General features: G+C 40.3%; 1 pseudogene; it reads left to right on the forward strand.

Moving 5' to 3' along the window:
* Positions 1 to 13,827, forward strand: part of LOC102877106 — a 55,211-nt pseudogene extending 41,384 nt beyond the window's left edge.
* The last annotated feature ends 2,651 nt before the right edge of the window (positions 13,828 to 16,478 follow it).

The following is a 16,478-nucleotide window of genomic DNA, read 5'->3' on the forward strand; positions in this document are numbered from 1 at the left end:
CATCCCCTTTTCCTTATGAATCAGGGTGAAGTCTCTCTCAGGGAGGAGTGATAGGGAATGGCAAAGGACACACTGACAAAGGAGATTAATCAAAACTGGCTTTGACAAGCACTGTGGCAAATGGACAATTAAAGCAGACTTTCAAGGGGGGGGGAGGAGGGTAGAGAAAATAGTGCAACAATGAATGAATGAAAACCCCAAATCTCTGTAAATGTTCATTAAAATTAATAAAATTTATTCATTTTTTTTAAAGTTGAGATGTAAAAAAAAAAATGATAAAACCACTGTTGCAAACAACTTGTAGCTTCCTTTAAATATTGGAAAAATATATCATATAATCTACCAATTAAATTACTAGCTTTATATCCTGCTGCAATAAAAGCAATGACTCAAATTTTAAAAAAATGCCATGGCTACGTGCATGTTAGACTTTAAAGTGACCTTCTTGTCCTTAGCATTTTAAAGAGGTCCTTGGCAGCAGATTTGTCCAATGCAACATTTCTTTTCATTTCTTGATTACTGCTATTATGAAAATTGCTTGTGGATTTAAAATTTTATCAAAGTGTACACTTTCTATAGGTTAATATCTTCTGTAAAAATGACACTTCAATATAGTTAAAGCCTTTTGTTTAGGAAGCAATATCATGTTTGGTGAAGTAAAGTATCAGAAATGAGAGGAAGCTTTAATCAGATGGATTAACACATGTATTGAAACAATGAATTAAAAATAAAGCAAAAATTATGAACATGTCACAAGTCTGGGAAACAGTTTTTTCATACATGACTTTGTAATGAATCAAAGACAACTCAATAGCAACTAACAATGGCATGCCTTTAGTTTTATTCCTCACTAACGTTAGGTATTTATTTTGTCATTTTTAAATGAAGAATATATTAAAGCATATTTTGTCATTTTTATTTTAAAAGAATGTCATTTTAAATTGTTGTTGTGATTATAAATGTAGCTTACAATTAAAAAAAAAAGCACTTTATTTCTCCTAATCATGGTTTGTAGTGGTATCATCAGGTGATATTGTCTAAAACAATACTCTTAAGATATTATATTTAAAACTATATTCATAAAACATACTAAAAACAAAGACTGCCTTGAACTTTAAAAAAAAAAAAAAGTGCCCTGGTGGCATAGGTTATGTGTTATGCTGTTAATCCTTGGCATTTATTTAAAAGTCACCAGCTACTCCACAGAAGAATCAAGACTGTTACTATTAAAATTTACAGTGTCAAAAACCAATGTAGTATGTCCACACATTGGACTCAACTAACTCAATGGCATAAGATTTTATACTTTTAAAGGTAAACAACATATATAAGAGCAGCAAACCACCTTTTAAAGTTACCAGTACTCTAATGTATATTACATTTTTTATTCATATCCCTCAGACAATGTATTTTTAGAAAAAATCTAATTCTAATTCTTTTCTCCAAAGTCAGTGTGATACCTAATAGAGTATTATTAGTAATAAAATATTATTAATTTCACACATGGCTATACTGAAGCTGAATAAATTATAGTTACCTGAAAAATGATATCAAAACCAGAAAGAACAAACCGAGTCCTGTCAAGTCAATTTTGACTCATGGCAACCCTGCAAGGGATTTCCAAGGCTGGAAACTGTTAAGAGGAGTCTTGTGTTAGCAGTCCAACAATACTCCTATACTCTTGCCAGGGCAAGCAAATGCCATATACAACAGAATTCACACTGATGGACATTGTTTGTATAAAATTCACATAGGCAAAACCATAGTGTTTATACAATATACAAAGCAAAATTAAGTGGTATAATAATAATTAAAAAAAGCTAGAAATTGTGCATCACTAAAGACCAACACAACTAACCTTGAGAAACAGAGGTGTTAAGTACTAAAAATGATACACTGGTTATCCCAGCACTTAATATATTCTCACACTGGTTATCCTAGCACTTAATATATTCTCATTCTCTCTATGTCTCTGTGTCTCTCTCTCTCTAAATATATATATGTGTGTGTTGTGTGTGTGTAAGCAAGCAAGCAAGCAGGAGTGGCATCCACTTCCTAAACAACATGCCTCCAGAAGAAATCCTATGGAACTCTGATAAATGTCGATAGTAGAAGGGCTTCAGGCCTTTTGTTCATAGGGTCACTATGAATTGTGCTTCACCTGAAGGCAATCAATAACAGTATGTGTGTGTGTGTGTGTGTGTGTGTGTGTGTATATTAATAGAGTGTGTGTGTGTGTGTGTGTGTGTGTGTGTGTGTTTGTGTGTAGAGGTTTAGGGAGCTCCAGTGGCCTAGAGGCAAGAAACTGAGCTGCAATCATGAAGGCATGTGGTTCAAGGCCACCAGCTGCTCAGCTGGAAAAAGATGGATAATCTCCACCCATGTGATCAACTGCCTGTGAAAACACTCTGGAGAGTCAGCTATGGGTCAGTTCCTACTATACGGTAAACAACATATATAGGGTTTACAGCACACCATTAAAATCTTCATCAGCACATGGCATTTGTTTACAGCTTTATATCCACGTCTATACCTCCTGAATTTTTAAAGACCACCTCAGAAACAGGTTTAAGGCCTTGAATACTAATGAGCGAAGACCAAATGAGCTGTGGGAGGGTATCAAGAATATCACCCATGAAGACTGCAAAAGGTCATTACAAAGACAGAGGAAGTTGTCAACGAGATGAAAAAGGCAATCTCTGTTCACAATAGTAAAGAGTTGGAAACAACCTAAGGGCCCATAAACTAACGGACAGAGAAGCTCTGGTATGTTCACACGACAGAATACTATTCTGCATTGAAAAACAAAGAACTCATGAAATATTATACAAAATGGATGATGCTGGAGGACATTATGCTGAGTGAAATAATCTCAGTCACAAAAGGACAAATACTGCAAAGTGCCCATCGGGGGAGGGGGGGTAGACTGAGTAAGAGGGAATAAATAATGCCTATTGCATTGAAACAGATGAGGAAGAAAACTACTTAAAAGGGCTACATGATCAGGTATTGTTGTCATGACAAGAGTCCAGAATGAAGGCTGTATAGTAGAGTGGACTGGGGGAGGGGAACTGAATAACAAAGAATTCTTTTGCTTTTCAAAGAGGGAACTTGGGGGGGAGATGAGTGGGCAAGGAGAAAAATGCAACAAGGAATGAATGGAAATCCAAAGTCTCTGTAAATGTTCATTAAAATGAATAAACACCCCCCCCCAAGATGGAGGAAGAAGAAAAGACCAAAATGGATGTTAGAAGAGACTCTGAGACAAGGCAAGTGACTGTCACTGGAGTCCGACCTCCACCACCACCTGCACCATTCTGTTGGAGAAGACCTTCAAGCAGCATCACACCTTTGAAGAAAGAGTGGAAGATGTCCGGCTGATGCAAGAGCAGCATCCTACCAAGATCCCAGTGATCACAGAGCGGTACAAGGGGGAGAAGCAGCTGCCCATGCTGGACAAGAACAAGTTTCTGGTGCCGGGCCATGTCAACATGATTGAGTTTCTCAAGATAAGCCTGCAGCTCAACGCCAACCAGGTCCTCTTCCTGCTGGTCAGTGGCCACAGCATGGTGATCATGTCCACACCCATCTCAGAGGTGTACGAGTGAGAAGGATGAGGACAGCTCCCTGTATATGGTCTATGCCTCTCAGGAGACCTTCGGGACCCACACCAGCACGTTAAGATTCGCAAATGCATCTCCTCTCAAGTGTGTACACCCTTCCAAGGAGACAAAAAGGGAGCTGAAGCTCCTTAACCCCGGCTGCCAGGAGCAGCTTTGTCTCAGGCACAGCTCTGCTCCGCCAACACGCTCCACATTAGAGAACTGGTATTTAACTTCACCACTGTTTCCCACTGTTTAGATGCTGATGAATAAAATAACTTGCCTTTTAAGTTGCCAATAAACCAGAAAAAAAAGAGCCTCTGAATATTGCACTAGAGTGTTGAGAAGAAGTGAAGCAGTTAAGGACCTGAAACAAGATTACAAAGGGCAGCATAGGAAGACAAATTAAAGTATTATAATAAAATCTGCAAAGAGCTGGACTTGGAAAATCAAAAGGGACAAGCTAACTCAGCAACGAACTGAACAACAAATTTAAGCCTCAAGTTGCAATACTTAAGGATGGTGTAGGCAGAATGCTGAATGAATCAGGAAGCATCAAAAGGAGTATCGAGTCACTGCACCAAAAAGAACTGGCTGACACAGAAGAATTTCATCAGATAACATATGATCAAGAGCCTATGGTGATGAAAGTGGAAGTTCAAACTGCTCTGAAGCATTTGACAAAAAAAAAAAAAGGGCACCTCAGGAATTGATGACATAGCAAATAACATATTTCAACAAAGAGAAGCTGCCCTGGTTATTATGCTCACCAAGTTTTGCCAAGAAATTTGGAGGACAACCACCTCGCCAATTTACTGCAAGAGATTCATGCCTGTTCACATTCCAAAAACAGGTGACCAGAGTGTGGAAATTATCAAACATCATCAATATGCTCATATATAAATAAAAGTTATTATTAATATATAATGGTGAGACAACGATTCTCACAACTGGGAAAATTAACAGCACCATGATGGATGGAGAAAGATTGAGGATATTAACAATTTCAGCTTGCTGAGCTCCACAATAAGCACTCTTGGCACCAGAAGTTAGGAAATCAAAAGATGAATTTCTGCACACCCATGTATATTGCGGCTTTGTTTACAATAGCAAGGAGTTGGAAACAACCTACGTGCCCATCAACAAACAAATGGATAGAGAAGCTGTGGTATAGTCACATATTAGAATACTATGCTGCACTGAAAAACAAGGAACTCATGCAATATTATTCAAAATGGGTGACCCTGGAGGACATTATGCTCACTAAAGTATCTCAGTCACATGATGCCACTGTTGCAAAACAGGACTGACATCGGGGTTGGGGAGAGACTGAGAAAGATGGGTTCAATAATGTATACTGTATTGAAACAGATAAGGGAGAAAACTGTTTAAAAGGGATATGTGATTAGGTATTTTTGTCATGACAGTAGTCCAGAGCGAAGGCTGCAGAGTGGAGTGGACCTGGGGGAGGGTTCGTAAAACAATGAAAGAACTTTTCTTTTACTTTTCCAGGAGGGTAGTGTACTAGGGGGTAGGGTTGGGAGTGGAGAAAAGTACAACAATGAATGAACGGAAACTCAAAGTCTCTGTAAATTTTCATTGAAATTAATTAATTTCTTTTTTTAAAAGACGAACTTCATTAGGAAAACCTGCTATCAGGGGGACCTCTCCAGAGTCTGGAGACCACTACGGTGTGCCTGATCCAGGCCATGGTCTTTGCAATTACTTGATAGGCATCAGAGAGCTGGATAATGACTTAGGATGATAGAAGAATTGAGGGGTTTTGAGCTGTAATTCTGGAGAAGAGTCCTGACACATACCATGGACCACCAAGAAAACAAAAAGGGCTGTCTGGGAGAGGATGAAACCAAGTTTCTCCTTGGAGGCTAGGAACTCGTATACTTTGGGTACGCGGCCAGAAAGGACCAATCCTTGGAGGACATCATGCTCAAAAGGGTGGAGGAACAGTGCAGAAGATCCCAGATGAAATGAATTGATACAGCAACTGGGGCAAAGGGGGTAGGTGTGTCTAAGTCAGTGAGACTTGGCTCAGGACAGGGAAGCCTCAGAGCTGCTGTACTTTGGGTTGCTATGAATCACAGATGACTCAATGGCACCTAATAACAATATCATCGTTAATATCACAAGCAAGCAAGATCCTGCTGAAAAGTACTAAAACCCGACTAGAACAGCACTTCAACAGAGAACTACCAAATGTACAGGCTGGGTTTAGAAGAACAGGTCGCAGCAGTAGAGATACTATACTTAATGTTAGATCTTGACTGAAAGTAGAGAGTAACAGAGATATGTCTCTGTTTCATTGACTATGTATGCAAAGGCATCTGACTTGTTGTATGACAACAACTGTGGCTAACTCTGAGAAGAATGAAAAATCCCAGAACACTTGATTATGCTTATATGAAATCTATACTTGAACCAGGAGGGAGTCATCAGAACACAGCAAGGGAACAGTCATGGTTCAAAATCAGAAAAGGTGTCCCCCAGGGATGCATCCTATCGCCACACCTTTTTAATCTATATGCAGAACATATCATCCGGGAGGTTGGGCTCTATGAGGAGAAATGTGGTAGCAGGATTGGAGGAAGACTCATCAACAACCTGCATTATGCAAATGACACAACCTTGCTTGCTGAAACTGAGGAGTCACTGAGGCATTTGCTAGAGAAAGCCTAGAACTACAGTCTTCAATATGGATTGAAGCTCAACATCAAGAAAACAAAGATGCTTACCACTGGGCCAATTGGCAGCACCACGATAGACAGTGAAGAGATTGAGATTGTTAACAGCTTTAGTCTGCTTGGCTCCACAATCAACACTCTCAGTACGAGCAGCCAGGAAATAAAAAGATGAATTGCACTGGGAAATTCTGCCGTCAGGGACTTTTTCAGAGTGCTGGAGAGCAACACTGTCAGTCTGGAGACTAAGGTGTGCCTGATCCAGTCATGAATTACTTGCTATGCATCAGAGAGCTGGACAATGACTAAGGATTATAGAAGAATAATTGATATCTTTGTGTTGTGGTGCTGGAGAAGAGTATTGAATATATCAAGGTCTGCTAAGAGAACAGGCAGGTTTGTCCTGGAGAAGGTAAAACCAGGCTGTTCATTGGAGGCAAGGATTTTTAAATTATGTCTGACATACTTAGGGCATGTTGCAGTCCTTGGAGAGGGACATCAAGCTTGGGAGGATTCAGGAACAGAGCAAGAGAGAAAGACCTCAGATGAGATTAACTGACTCAACAGACTGGGGTTATTAAGGATAGGTGTGTCAGAAACAATGAATGTTATGGCTTTGTATATTTCCTCCATCTCCTTTTGAAGCTAATGAGATCTGGACTACAACAGTAACAGGCAATTCACAGTCACTGTATGTTTCTTGTCAGTATATTTAAGGAGTTGTAAAAATGTATGGAAAGTGCAATTATTTTTTAATTAACATTTTCCCCCTATTGAGATAGGGGTGTTTGGCTGTTACCTGAAACTAGAGTTCATGAAACATGTCATGAACTCATTCAACAAAGCAAAGGAGGAGTTATCATTCATTTATATGGGAAAATTTTTGAGGATTCTCATACTAAAAAAAAATAACCTACCAAATCACACTTAATAACACATTCAGCTTAAAAACATTAGTGTTAGAAGTAAATAATGTAAGAATTGTGCACAGTCTGGATTCTAGTTTTAATTGTTGAGCTGAAAAGTGAAAGGAGGCTGTGAGAACCCACAAGCTGTGAGGAGGAAAACAAGGCCGGCTCTTCTCTTCAAGACCCACAGCCACAAAAACCCAAGGAAGGACAGGCCTGCAGAGGAACCAATCTGTCTCAAAGTCTTTCCATCCAGATTCCAGGCTGTGTATATTAAATGGAGGGACTATCCATCTGTCTCTTGAGAAGCTGCTGCTTGATTTCAACTACTGGTGTAAGGTCGCGAGATGTGAGGTCTTCAGGTCAACGGTGCAACTTATTATGGACTGTATCATCAGGATTCACTAACTGACATCTCAAACTTCAAATCATAACTGACTCTCCAGAAGGTTTTCAGAGGCTACTACTGTAGGGAGAAAACTGCCCATTTCTTTCCTTCAGAACCAAGCACAGATTAGAACTGCTGAACTTTGGACAGGGAGTTTTATTTTCTCCACCAAGAAAATACACTAGAACAGTGTATTACAGGATAACCAAAAATTTCCTACTTCTTTTTAAGAGTAGCTTTTTTAAAAGAACAAATTACACATTTTACAATTGGCCAGTAGCGCTCCACCCACTCAATTATTGCTGTCAAGTCTTTAACTGTCTCATAGCTGAGGGTTTTTAGAGGCTGTAAACTGCACAAGATGAAACTGCCTATTTTTCCTCCCACAAAATTGCTGGTAGATTTGAACCACTTACCTTTGAGTTGGCAGCAAAACTCCTGACCTACTAGGCCACTAGAGCTCAGATAGAGCAGGCAAAACTGTAGATTTGATAAGGACTTGACACAAAATGAACTTAACACGCTGCCACACACTTTTAAATAGACGACCATGCTTAGAAACACATCTGCCGTCATTTGCGGCAACGTGTTAATGAATACCACTATTAGAGCTTCAGAATTATGTGCTCAATTCAGAGGGCTACATTTTTTACTTTGAAATGCTCAATAATTAGAAATTACTGTACAAACCTCAAAAACCTAGTAACAATTCCAGAAGAATGAAAATGCCTACGGTACCCAAGAAGGAAAATAAACTTTTCACTTTGTATATTATTTTAAAAATACGAAAAACATTTTGCTATTTGGTGTTCTCTGGTAATGCTAATATCATACGTACTTAGAGGGAAGGTCATACTGTGACCTGTAGTCAACAGGAAAGCACCAGACCACATATATGAATCTTACATTCCTAATTAGTAATTATAGAAAGTAATACTAACTTCTGCTTTTATCACTTTTCTGGGCATAATAATTAGAATGATGAAGGCCATTTACCTATCAACTTATGTCCCTGTATTTTGACAGCAGGGAGCTCTGGTGAAGCTATGCTGCAATCCTAAAGGCATGTGATCTCCTTCTATGAGATTTACAGCCTCTGAAAACCCACTGGCCAGTCAGCTATGGTTGGTTTCACTCGATGGCAAACAACAAAACAACATTCTGAGAGCGTAAAATAGGTGGCTCTGATGTATGAATGACCTATAACTTACAAAACACACTGATAAAGTTTAGTGAAAATCAATCTCAAAATCTGGGGTCATGTGAAATTTTGTATTTTACATATACGCAATATGTATTTAATACATATACGAAAAAGGTTTTTAATACAGCTATATCAAGGCTATGTCATTAACCCTTAAATAAGTGTTTTTCAAAATAAGAATTTGGGTGCCACTAGTCTCTGCATAATCTACTGTTCTTATGTTGTGTGTGATCATACAGAATCCATTTATTTTCAGAACATAAAAAAAAATTCTCTAAGTGGCCCACACACAATTCTCATTAAGAATTTATCTGTTTTAGAAGGAATGGAAGAGAAGCATTTTATTTAACCTCTAAAGAGGCAACTTGAAGCCACTCTTCCCTACAATAAATAAATAAAGAAGCACTTGAGGTCAGAGATAGCAAAAGGCCCATTTTTTCACTGCTGGTTTGAGATGGTTTTAAACACTTAAGCCAACTTTAGATTTCCTTTAAAACTCTGTAGGCTATTTTAGTGTTGTTTATCATGGGTTACAAGATTAAAAGTTGTTAAGTATTTTTATCAAGATTGTCTTTAAAAAAAACTTAAAAAAAAAGATTGTCTTTAAAAAAATCAAAAGACGTGAAGGAAGTTTCAAATATTTCTAGAGACATAAACAACCACATTGTTGTTGTTATGTGCCGTTGACTAGCCCGCGACTCATAACGACCCTATGTACAACAGCCCTAAACCCTGCTCTATTCTGTGCCAATCTTATTGTCTCTGATACATCTAAACCTACTATCCCAGTCACTGAATCAATCCATCTCATCGAGGGTCTTCCTCTCCTGTGCTGTCCCTCCACCCTCCCAAGCATGGCGTCCCTCTCCAAGGACTAGTCCCTCCTTGCTACATGTCCAAAGTATGTCAGATGAGGCTTCAGAGTCCTTGTCTCCAAGAAGCCTGGTCTCACCCTCTCTAGGATAAACCAGTTTGTTCTCGTAGCAGTCCATGGCATATTCAATACTCTGTCCAGCACCACAGCTCAAAAGCATCAATTCTCCTTCTGTCACTGTCCAGCTTTCTGATGCATAGCAAGTAATTGCAAAGACTATGGCCTCGATCAGGAGAACCTTAAAGTCTACAGACTGACACTGTAGGAGAGGTCTCTGACAGCAGACATTCCCAGTGCAATTCATCCTTTAATTTTCTGGCTGTTGGTACCAAGATAGTGGAGCCACGCAAACTAAAGTTGTTAACAATTTCAATCTCTTCACTATCTATCATGATGCTGCCAACAGACCCAGTGGTAAGAATCATTATGAATTCTAAGAGGCAGTCAGTATTACAGTCAACTACATAAACCCAAGTTTTTAAAATGTCAGATATGTTTGCTTAATTTTTTGTTAAACTTTGGCCTAACACCATATAAACATATGTCTAATGAAATTTAAGTATTTCACAAATATAGCAGGCTCAAAACAAAATCGTTACTGTGATACCCATAAGAAGTTGGCTGACGTAGTCAAATTAATTCTCATATAGCGGTTTGTATTGTACATTTAAAGCAGAAAAACACAAATACACACAATTGAAGACGGCTGAAATGAAAAGCTACCTTACAATAGCCACTCAAGCGACAATATCTATCTAAAATAATTGCCTTTTATGATTAACCTTATTAATTTAGCTATTTTCCAAAATTCTTAACTTCCATGTAGTTCAGCTATTGAGAAAAGTCCACTGCTGTACCTCAGTTGGTAAAATATTTATGTCTGAAAAGGCATGTAATCCACTCATACTAACCTACATAATCTCAGCCACAGGGTAAAATACAATGTTCCCAAGACAGAATGAAAAGACCAACATATTCAACAATACGGAATAAGCAATCATAATTGTACAATCTTCAATTTTACTGCTACTTCAAAGTGAATTGGCTTAAAAATCCAGGAGCCTCTGGATCATTTCAAATTTTATCAGAGTACAATAAATGCACCAAATCCTCTTTACAAACTCCTCTCACATGTGCACATTCTCCTTGCTTACTTTTAAGTTAGTGACCTGCATAGCAGTCCTTTCTAAACAGATTTTTACAAAATCCTACACTTTCTCCAGAAACTTATTTGTAAACATTTACATTTATTACATATGAAAATGTTTATTGCTGATGTCCAGGTGTAGAAAACTACCATTTTAAAAGATGGTTAGTGAAAAGTCCCAGGACAAATTACCCAGCCTTTCTCCAATAATGTAGAATGATATTTTTATTGTATTTGTAATTTTCCCTTTAAAACAGTATTTTTTTTTTTTACTCTGTGCATGAATTTCCTCATCTATAAAATGGGGATAACAGTAATGTGCTAAACGAAGTTAATCAGCACCTAGAACTACATGAAATCTATACTAAAAGGCTGCAAGTCTGGTCTCTATTGACTCCACTATCTATACTTGAACTAATACACTCATTGCTTTAAGTTACTATAATTTTACAACACCTTGTTTTTTTAAAGGAACTTTAATAATTCATTGGCTATTATCATTCACTTATCAGATTAGTTTTACAATCACGGTGTCAAACTTTCTAAAAACCACAGAGAAATTCTATTAGAATTTGCATTACATTTATATATCCACTCAGGGAAAACTGATATATTCACTTCCTTCAGCCAAAAAGCGTATTCTCATTTCCTTTATTCAAAATTTTAGGTCTTTCATTAAAATTCAGGTAATACACCAAGGTTGTATTTAATGGAGCTCTGTTGACAATATATACAGGGTATTTCAATGCTAACAAAAAGTCCATTGTTTCCTTCGGTTCACATGTACCAGTTGCTCTGAGAAATATGGGCAGTCTCTTCCTCTTGCAATTTAATATATCTGTGTTATATTTATTTCAATAAAATACTTATTGCTAAATAAGGCCTTCTTGAAGATAAATGTGTATGTGTGCACACGCTTATGTATTTTATAATTTGAAGTAAATGCATTCTTTTACCTAATAATTCCAATTTTAAGACTATTATACAGAGTAATGCTTTATAAGTACACAAATAGGAAAACATAAGCCTATTCATTACAATAGCAAAATCCTGGAAACAAGTGTTCACTGAGAAAATAACAATCTAAAATGAAGTAATTGCATAGGCTGGAACATTAAAAGCACAAGCTATAAAATTAATGAGTTTTTACTTTAAAAAAACTGAGCTGAAATTGATTAAAAGCAGCAAAATATGGAAGTATTGAGAACAGATTATTAATCTTAGCAAGCATTTTAATTACTTTAAAATTAAGTGTGACTTAGGTAAATGATGGTTAAATATTATTTCACTTCATTTCATTATTTACTGCATGCTTTACTGTAGATAAAAAAGCCCTGGTAGTATAGAGCATATCATATTGGGGTTCTAACCTAAGGGTTAGTAGTTCAAATCCATCAGCTACTCCACAGGAGAAACACTGGCAGTCTCCTCTTCCTAGCTCAAAAACCTGATGAACCAAAGGTGTAATGATTTAAAACACACTCAAACCACAAGATGTTTGGGTTCATTTGAGATTAAGATCTTAATATATTCATCTAGATATCACTGCACTTCAAAAATATACTTTCAGAAACAAAAAAATGCAAACAACTCGACAGCACAGTTTAACTAGTAGTGGTTTTCATTATGCAACAAAATTTTAATGTCACAGTTCCTGAAGGAAAGTACTTCCTATAGATAGCTATTTAAAAACTTACTTCACTACATACTTAAAATAACTTTATAAAGTATACTATCTTGCTATCAAGAACTAGGGACCACATTTACAAAGTGACATTAAGTGTAAAAAGGAAACAAAGTCGTTCCTTTAAGAAAACTGCTTATCTGAAAGGTGAAGAGAGAATTGTACTTTCTGCTCTATGTCTGTATCAAGTTTTGTATTGCTTTTCATCAATTCAAGTGGGAGAAGGGTATAAAACATTTTCTTCTTAAACAAACATCATATTCCTTTAAAGAATCCACTCATGAAGCAATGGATCTCCTAACTTCTGTCAGTCTTGTTAAGGTTCAGAAACCTTACCAAGAGTCATAGTACATCCACTCCCTGACATTACGTATAAACATTTCCAAGAGAAAACAAAATACACAAAGTTGATATCTGCTGGAGTACCTCCACGCTGCTTAAATAACGAACGGATCTTTTCTCTCTTCCCATGTGCCTATTCTTGGCACTACTTTACATCAGAAAGATTAAACGGTACCAAGATGGGAATTCTCTTGAAATTCCCAAGAAATAAAATTGATTTTTACGGAGTCCGCCAAAAAGTGTGTAACAACTCAACTGCTGAACAAATTTAAAAAAAAAAACAAAACTTGTTCTTTAGAAACTTAAGTTTTTTGGTAAAACACAAACGAGTGTCAAAGAACTGAGAAATTACAAAGTCAGTCAAAGCACACGCAAACAATACTTTTTTAACTGTTGAATGTACCGACGTTTGTTCACTTTTTTGTTCTCCGCAGGCATACCGTCCACGGCTTACTGTGACCTCACATTATTAAACAGCGCTAGGTTTTGAGAGGCACCCCTTGGATTAGTGCGGGCCCAGCGTGCGGCCTCACATGCCGCAGGGAGGGACATCAGATCGAAACTGCGTGGTTTCGCCGGGATCAACCACTCCCCCAGCGACAGAGCCGATGGCTCGCTCCAGGGTGGTGGCCGGTTACAGCAGAGCAGTCACCGGTGCCCACACCCGGCGCCACTGCCCCGCGCGGAACCTGTTGCGCGTCCTGTCCCGCCCAACAGGTGTGGCTGCGGGTCGAGAGGCACCTGCCTGACGCCGCCGGCGTCCCCGGCCCTGACCCCGACCCCGACCCCTTCCCCTCCCCCACCGCTCAGCGCCCGCGCCTCTGGCAGAGGGAGGCGGGCCCGGCCCAATACGGCGCCCGCGGCACTGGACCGGGAGCGACCCCGCGGCCGCAGAGGCACTCACCTTAGCGGCCGCGACTCTGGCAGACATCTTGTCTCACTACCGCGCCGCGGGAGGTTGCTCGGACTGACCCGAAACTGAGCGTTGTCCGCTGCCCACTCTTCACGCCGCAGTCCAAGTAAACATCTCCCGGGAGCGAGCAGGGCTGGAGGCGGGGGCGGCCGGAGAGGCCCGGCCCACGGGGAGGGACTCAACTCGGACAAAGTCTGGGCAGCTCCCGCCCGATCCGCCCGACTCCCTTGTGCGACGGCGTGCCCTCCTCCGAGTGCTCAGCCTCTCGAGGAGCGCAATCTGGCCACGCTGGACCGAAGCGCCCTCTGAGGAGCCCTAAAGACAGGATCGTCCCGCAGCCTGGCGGTGGTCCGCTTCGAGGAACCCGGCTCCGCGGCCAACTTCCCAGAAGCGAGCGGCTCCAAGAGACGCCACGGCGGGGTGAAAGCCGGCGCTGGGAACTGCGCGCAGCCACGAAGACCAGCCGGCCCGGCCCACTGAGCATGCCCGGCGGGACGGGGGCGGGGCCAGGAGGGGTGAAGTTACTGAGGGGCGGGGTCGGGCACCTGGAACTCGGCTTGGGGCCATTGAGCATGCCCTGGGGACACAGGCGGGGCTGAGAGGCCCTGGAGTGAGCCGGGCCTTGGAATGCAAGGGTCTGATCCAGAGGTGTGGCCAAGGACCAGGAACTCAGCACAGCCAAGGAACCCTCCGGGCCAGATCCTCTGAGCATGCCCGGAGCGCGGGAGGCGGGGCCTGCCGAGGGGGTGGGACCAGGCTTGGGCCTGAGTTCTCAGGGTCTAGACACGACTCCAAACTTGGAAGACAGAATTTCCACCAAGTTAGTGCAGCCTATGGGAGAATATGGACTTAGTGTCCGAAATGACACCTGAGCTCCAGTATTTTGTGTGCTGAATGATTTATTTAGGCATGTTGCTAAGAGGGACTATTCCTTTGAGAGACATGATGCTGGTAAGGGTGGAAGATTGACGAGGGAGAAAACGACCCTGGACCAGGTGGGTCCTCACGGTGACTGCTTCAATAGGCTCTAATGTCTCAGGAGGTGTGAAGATGGCACAGGATAGATAGGATAGGTTCCATATCTGTTATTCATAGGGTTGCCATGGGTCATACTAGACTCGATAGCACCTAAAAACACAAAACTCAAAATATGGCCTTGATTCTATCCCAAATGAATTTAAGAATCATTTCAAAAACAGGCTTGAGCACAGAACACCAATGGTTCAAGACCAGAGGACATCGAAGATATCCATGAAAAGAGTAAAAGGTCATTAAAGGGAGGAGGAGAAAGAAAAAACCAAAACAGACATCTGAAGAGACTATGAAAATCGCAATAGAGCATCGAGAAGTCAAAAGAAGGTGAAGAGATGCTAAAAGGCAGCTCAAGAAGATAAAGCAAAAATATTAAAATGAAATGTGCAATGAATAAAGGATAAAAGGGAAGTGCAGCATTTTTCGAGCTCAAGTAACTGAAAAACAAATTCAAGCCTCGAGTTGCAATACTGAAAGATGCTATGGGCACAATCCTTAATGATCTAGGAAGCATCAAAAGAAGATGCGAGGAATACACAGAATTGCTGTACCAAAAAGACACTGAAAAATTTCAGAATTATCCTATACATAAGAGCCAAAGGTGATGAAAGAAGGCAAGCTGTACTGAAGCAACTGACAACAAGTAAGGCCCCAGAATCAATGGGATACCAAGTGACATGTTTGAATTAACAGATGCAACCCTGGATGTGCTCACCAGTTTATGCCAAGAAAATTGGAGGACAGCTATCTGGCCAACTGACTGGAAGAAATTCCTATTTGTACCCATTCCCAAGAAAGGTAATCCAAGAAAATGTGGGAGAATTGACACCTTTGAGCTGTGGTGCTGGAGAAAAGTACTGAATGTACCATGGACTGCCAAGAAAACAAACAGATTCCCTAGAGAGGGTTAAACCAGGCTGCTCCTTGGAGGCAAGGATTCTGAGGCTTCGTCTGACATACTTTGGACATGTTGTAAGGAGAGACAGGTCTTTAGAGAGGGACATCATGCTGGGTAGAGTAGAAGGACAGCGCAGGAGGGGAAGACCCTCTATGAGGTGGATTGATTCAGTGACGGGTAATCTGGATGGGTGTGTCAGAGGCAATGCGATTGGCACAGGATAGAGCCGGGTTTAGGGCTGTTGTACTTAGGGTCGCTATGAGTCACAAACGACTCGACAGCACATCACAACAACAACATCTTTTAATAATTCATTGAGGCAAAATACTGTTGAAGATCACTCAAAATCACATAAGACCATTGACAGGGAACTACAAGCTAGTTTTAAAAGAGACCACAGCACCAAGGATATCACTGCTGCTGTCAGATGGATCCTGGCTGAAAGCAAGGACTACCACAAGAATGTTTATTTGTGCTTTATTAACTGTGGATCACCACAAATTATGGTTCACATTGATAAAAATGGGACTCTCAAAACAATTGTGCTCATACAGAATCTATATCGAGACCAAGAAGCTGTTGTCTGAACAGAGTAAGGGAGCACTGCATGATTTAAGATCAGAAAGGGTTCGCTTTAGGGTTCTATCCTTTCTCAATACCAATACAATCTCTATGTTGTTGTTGTTATGTGCCATCGAATCGCTTCCGACTCATAGTGACCCTATGTACAAGAGCCCTAAACGCCGTTCTGTGCCAACCGAGCCATCTCAAACACACTCATTCCCACCAC

This window comes from Elephantulus edwardii, unplaced genomic scaffold, assembly GCF_000299155.1.
Source record: "Elephantulus edwardii isolate Elephantulus edwardi_28Jun2011 unplaced genomic scaffold, EleEdw1.0 scaffold00319, whole genome shotgun sequence".
In the NCBI taxonomy this organism is placed as follows: domain Eukaryota; kingdom Metazoa; phylum Chordata; class Mammalia; order Macroscelidea; family Macroscelididae; genus Elephantulus; species Elephantulus edwardii.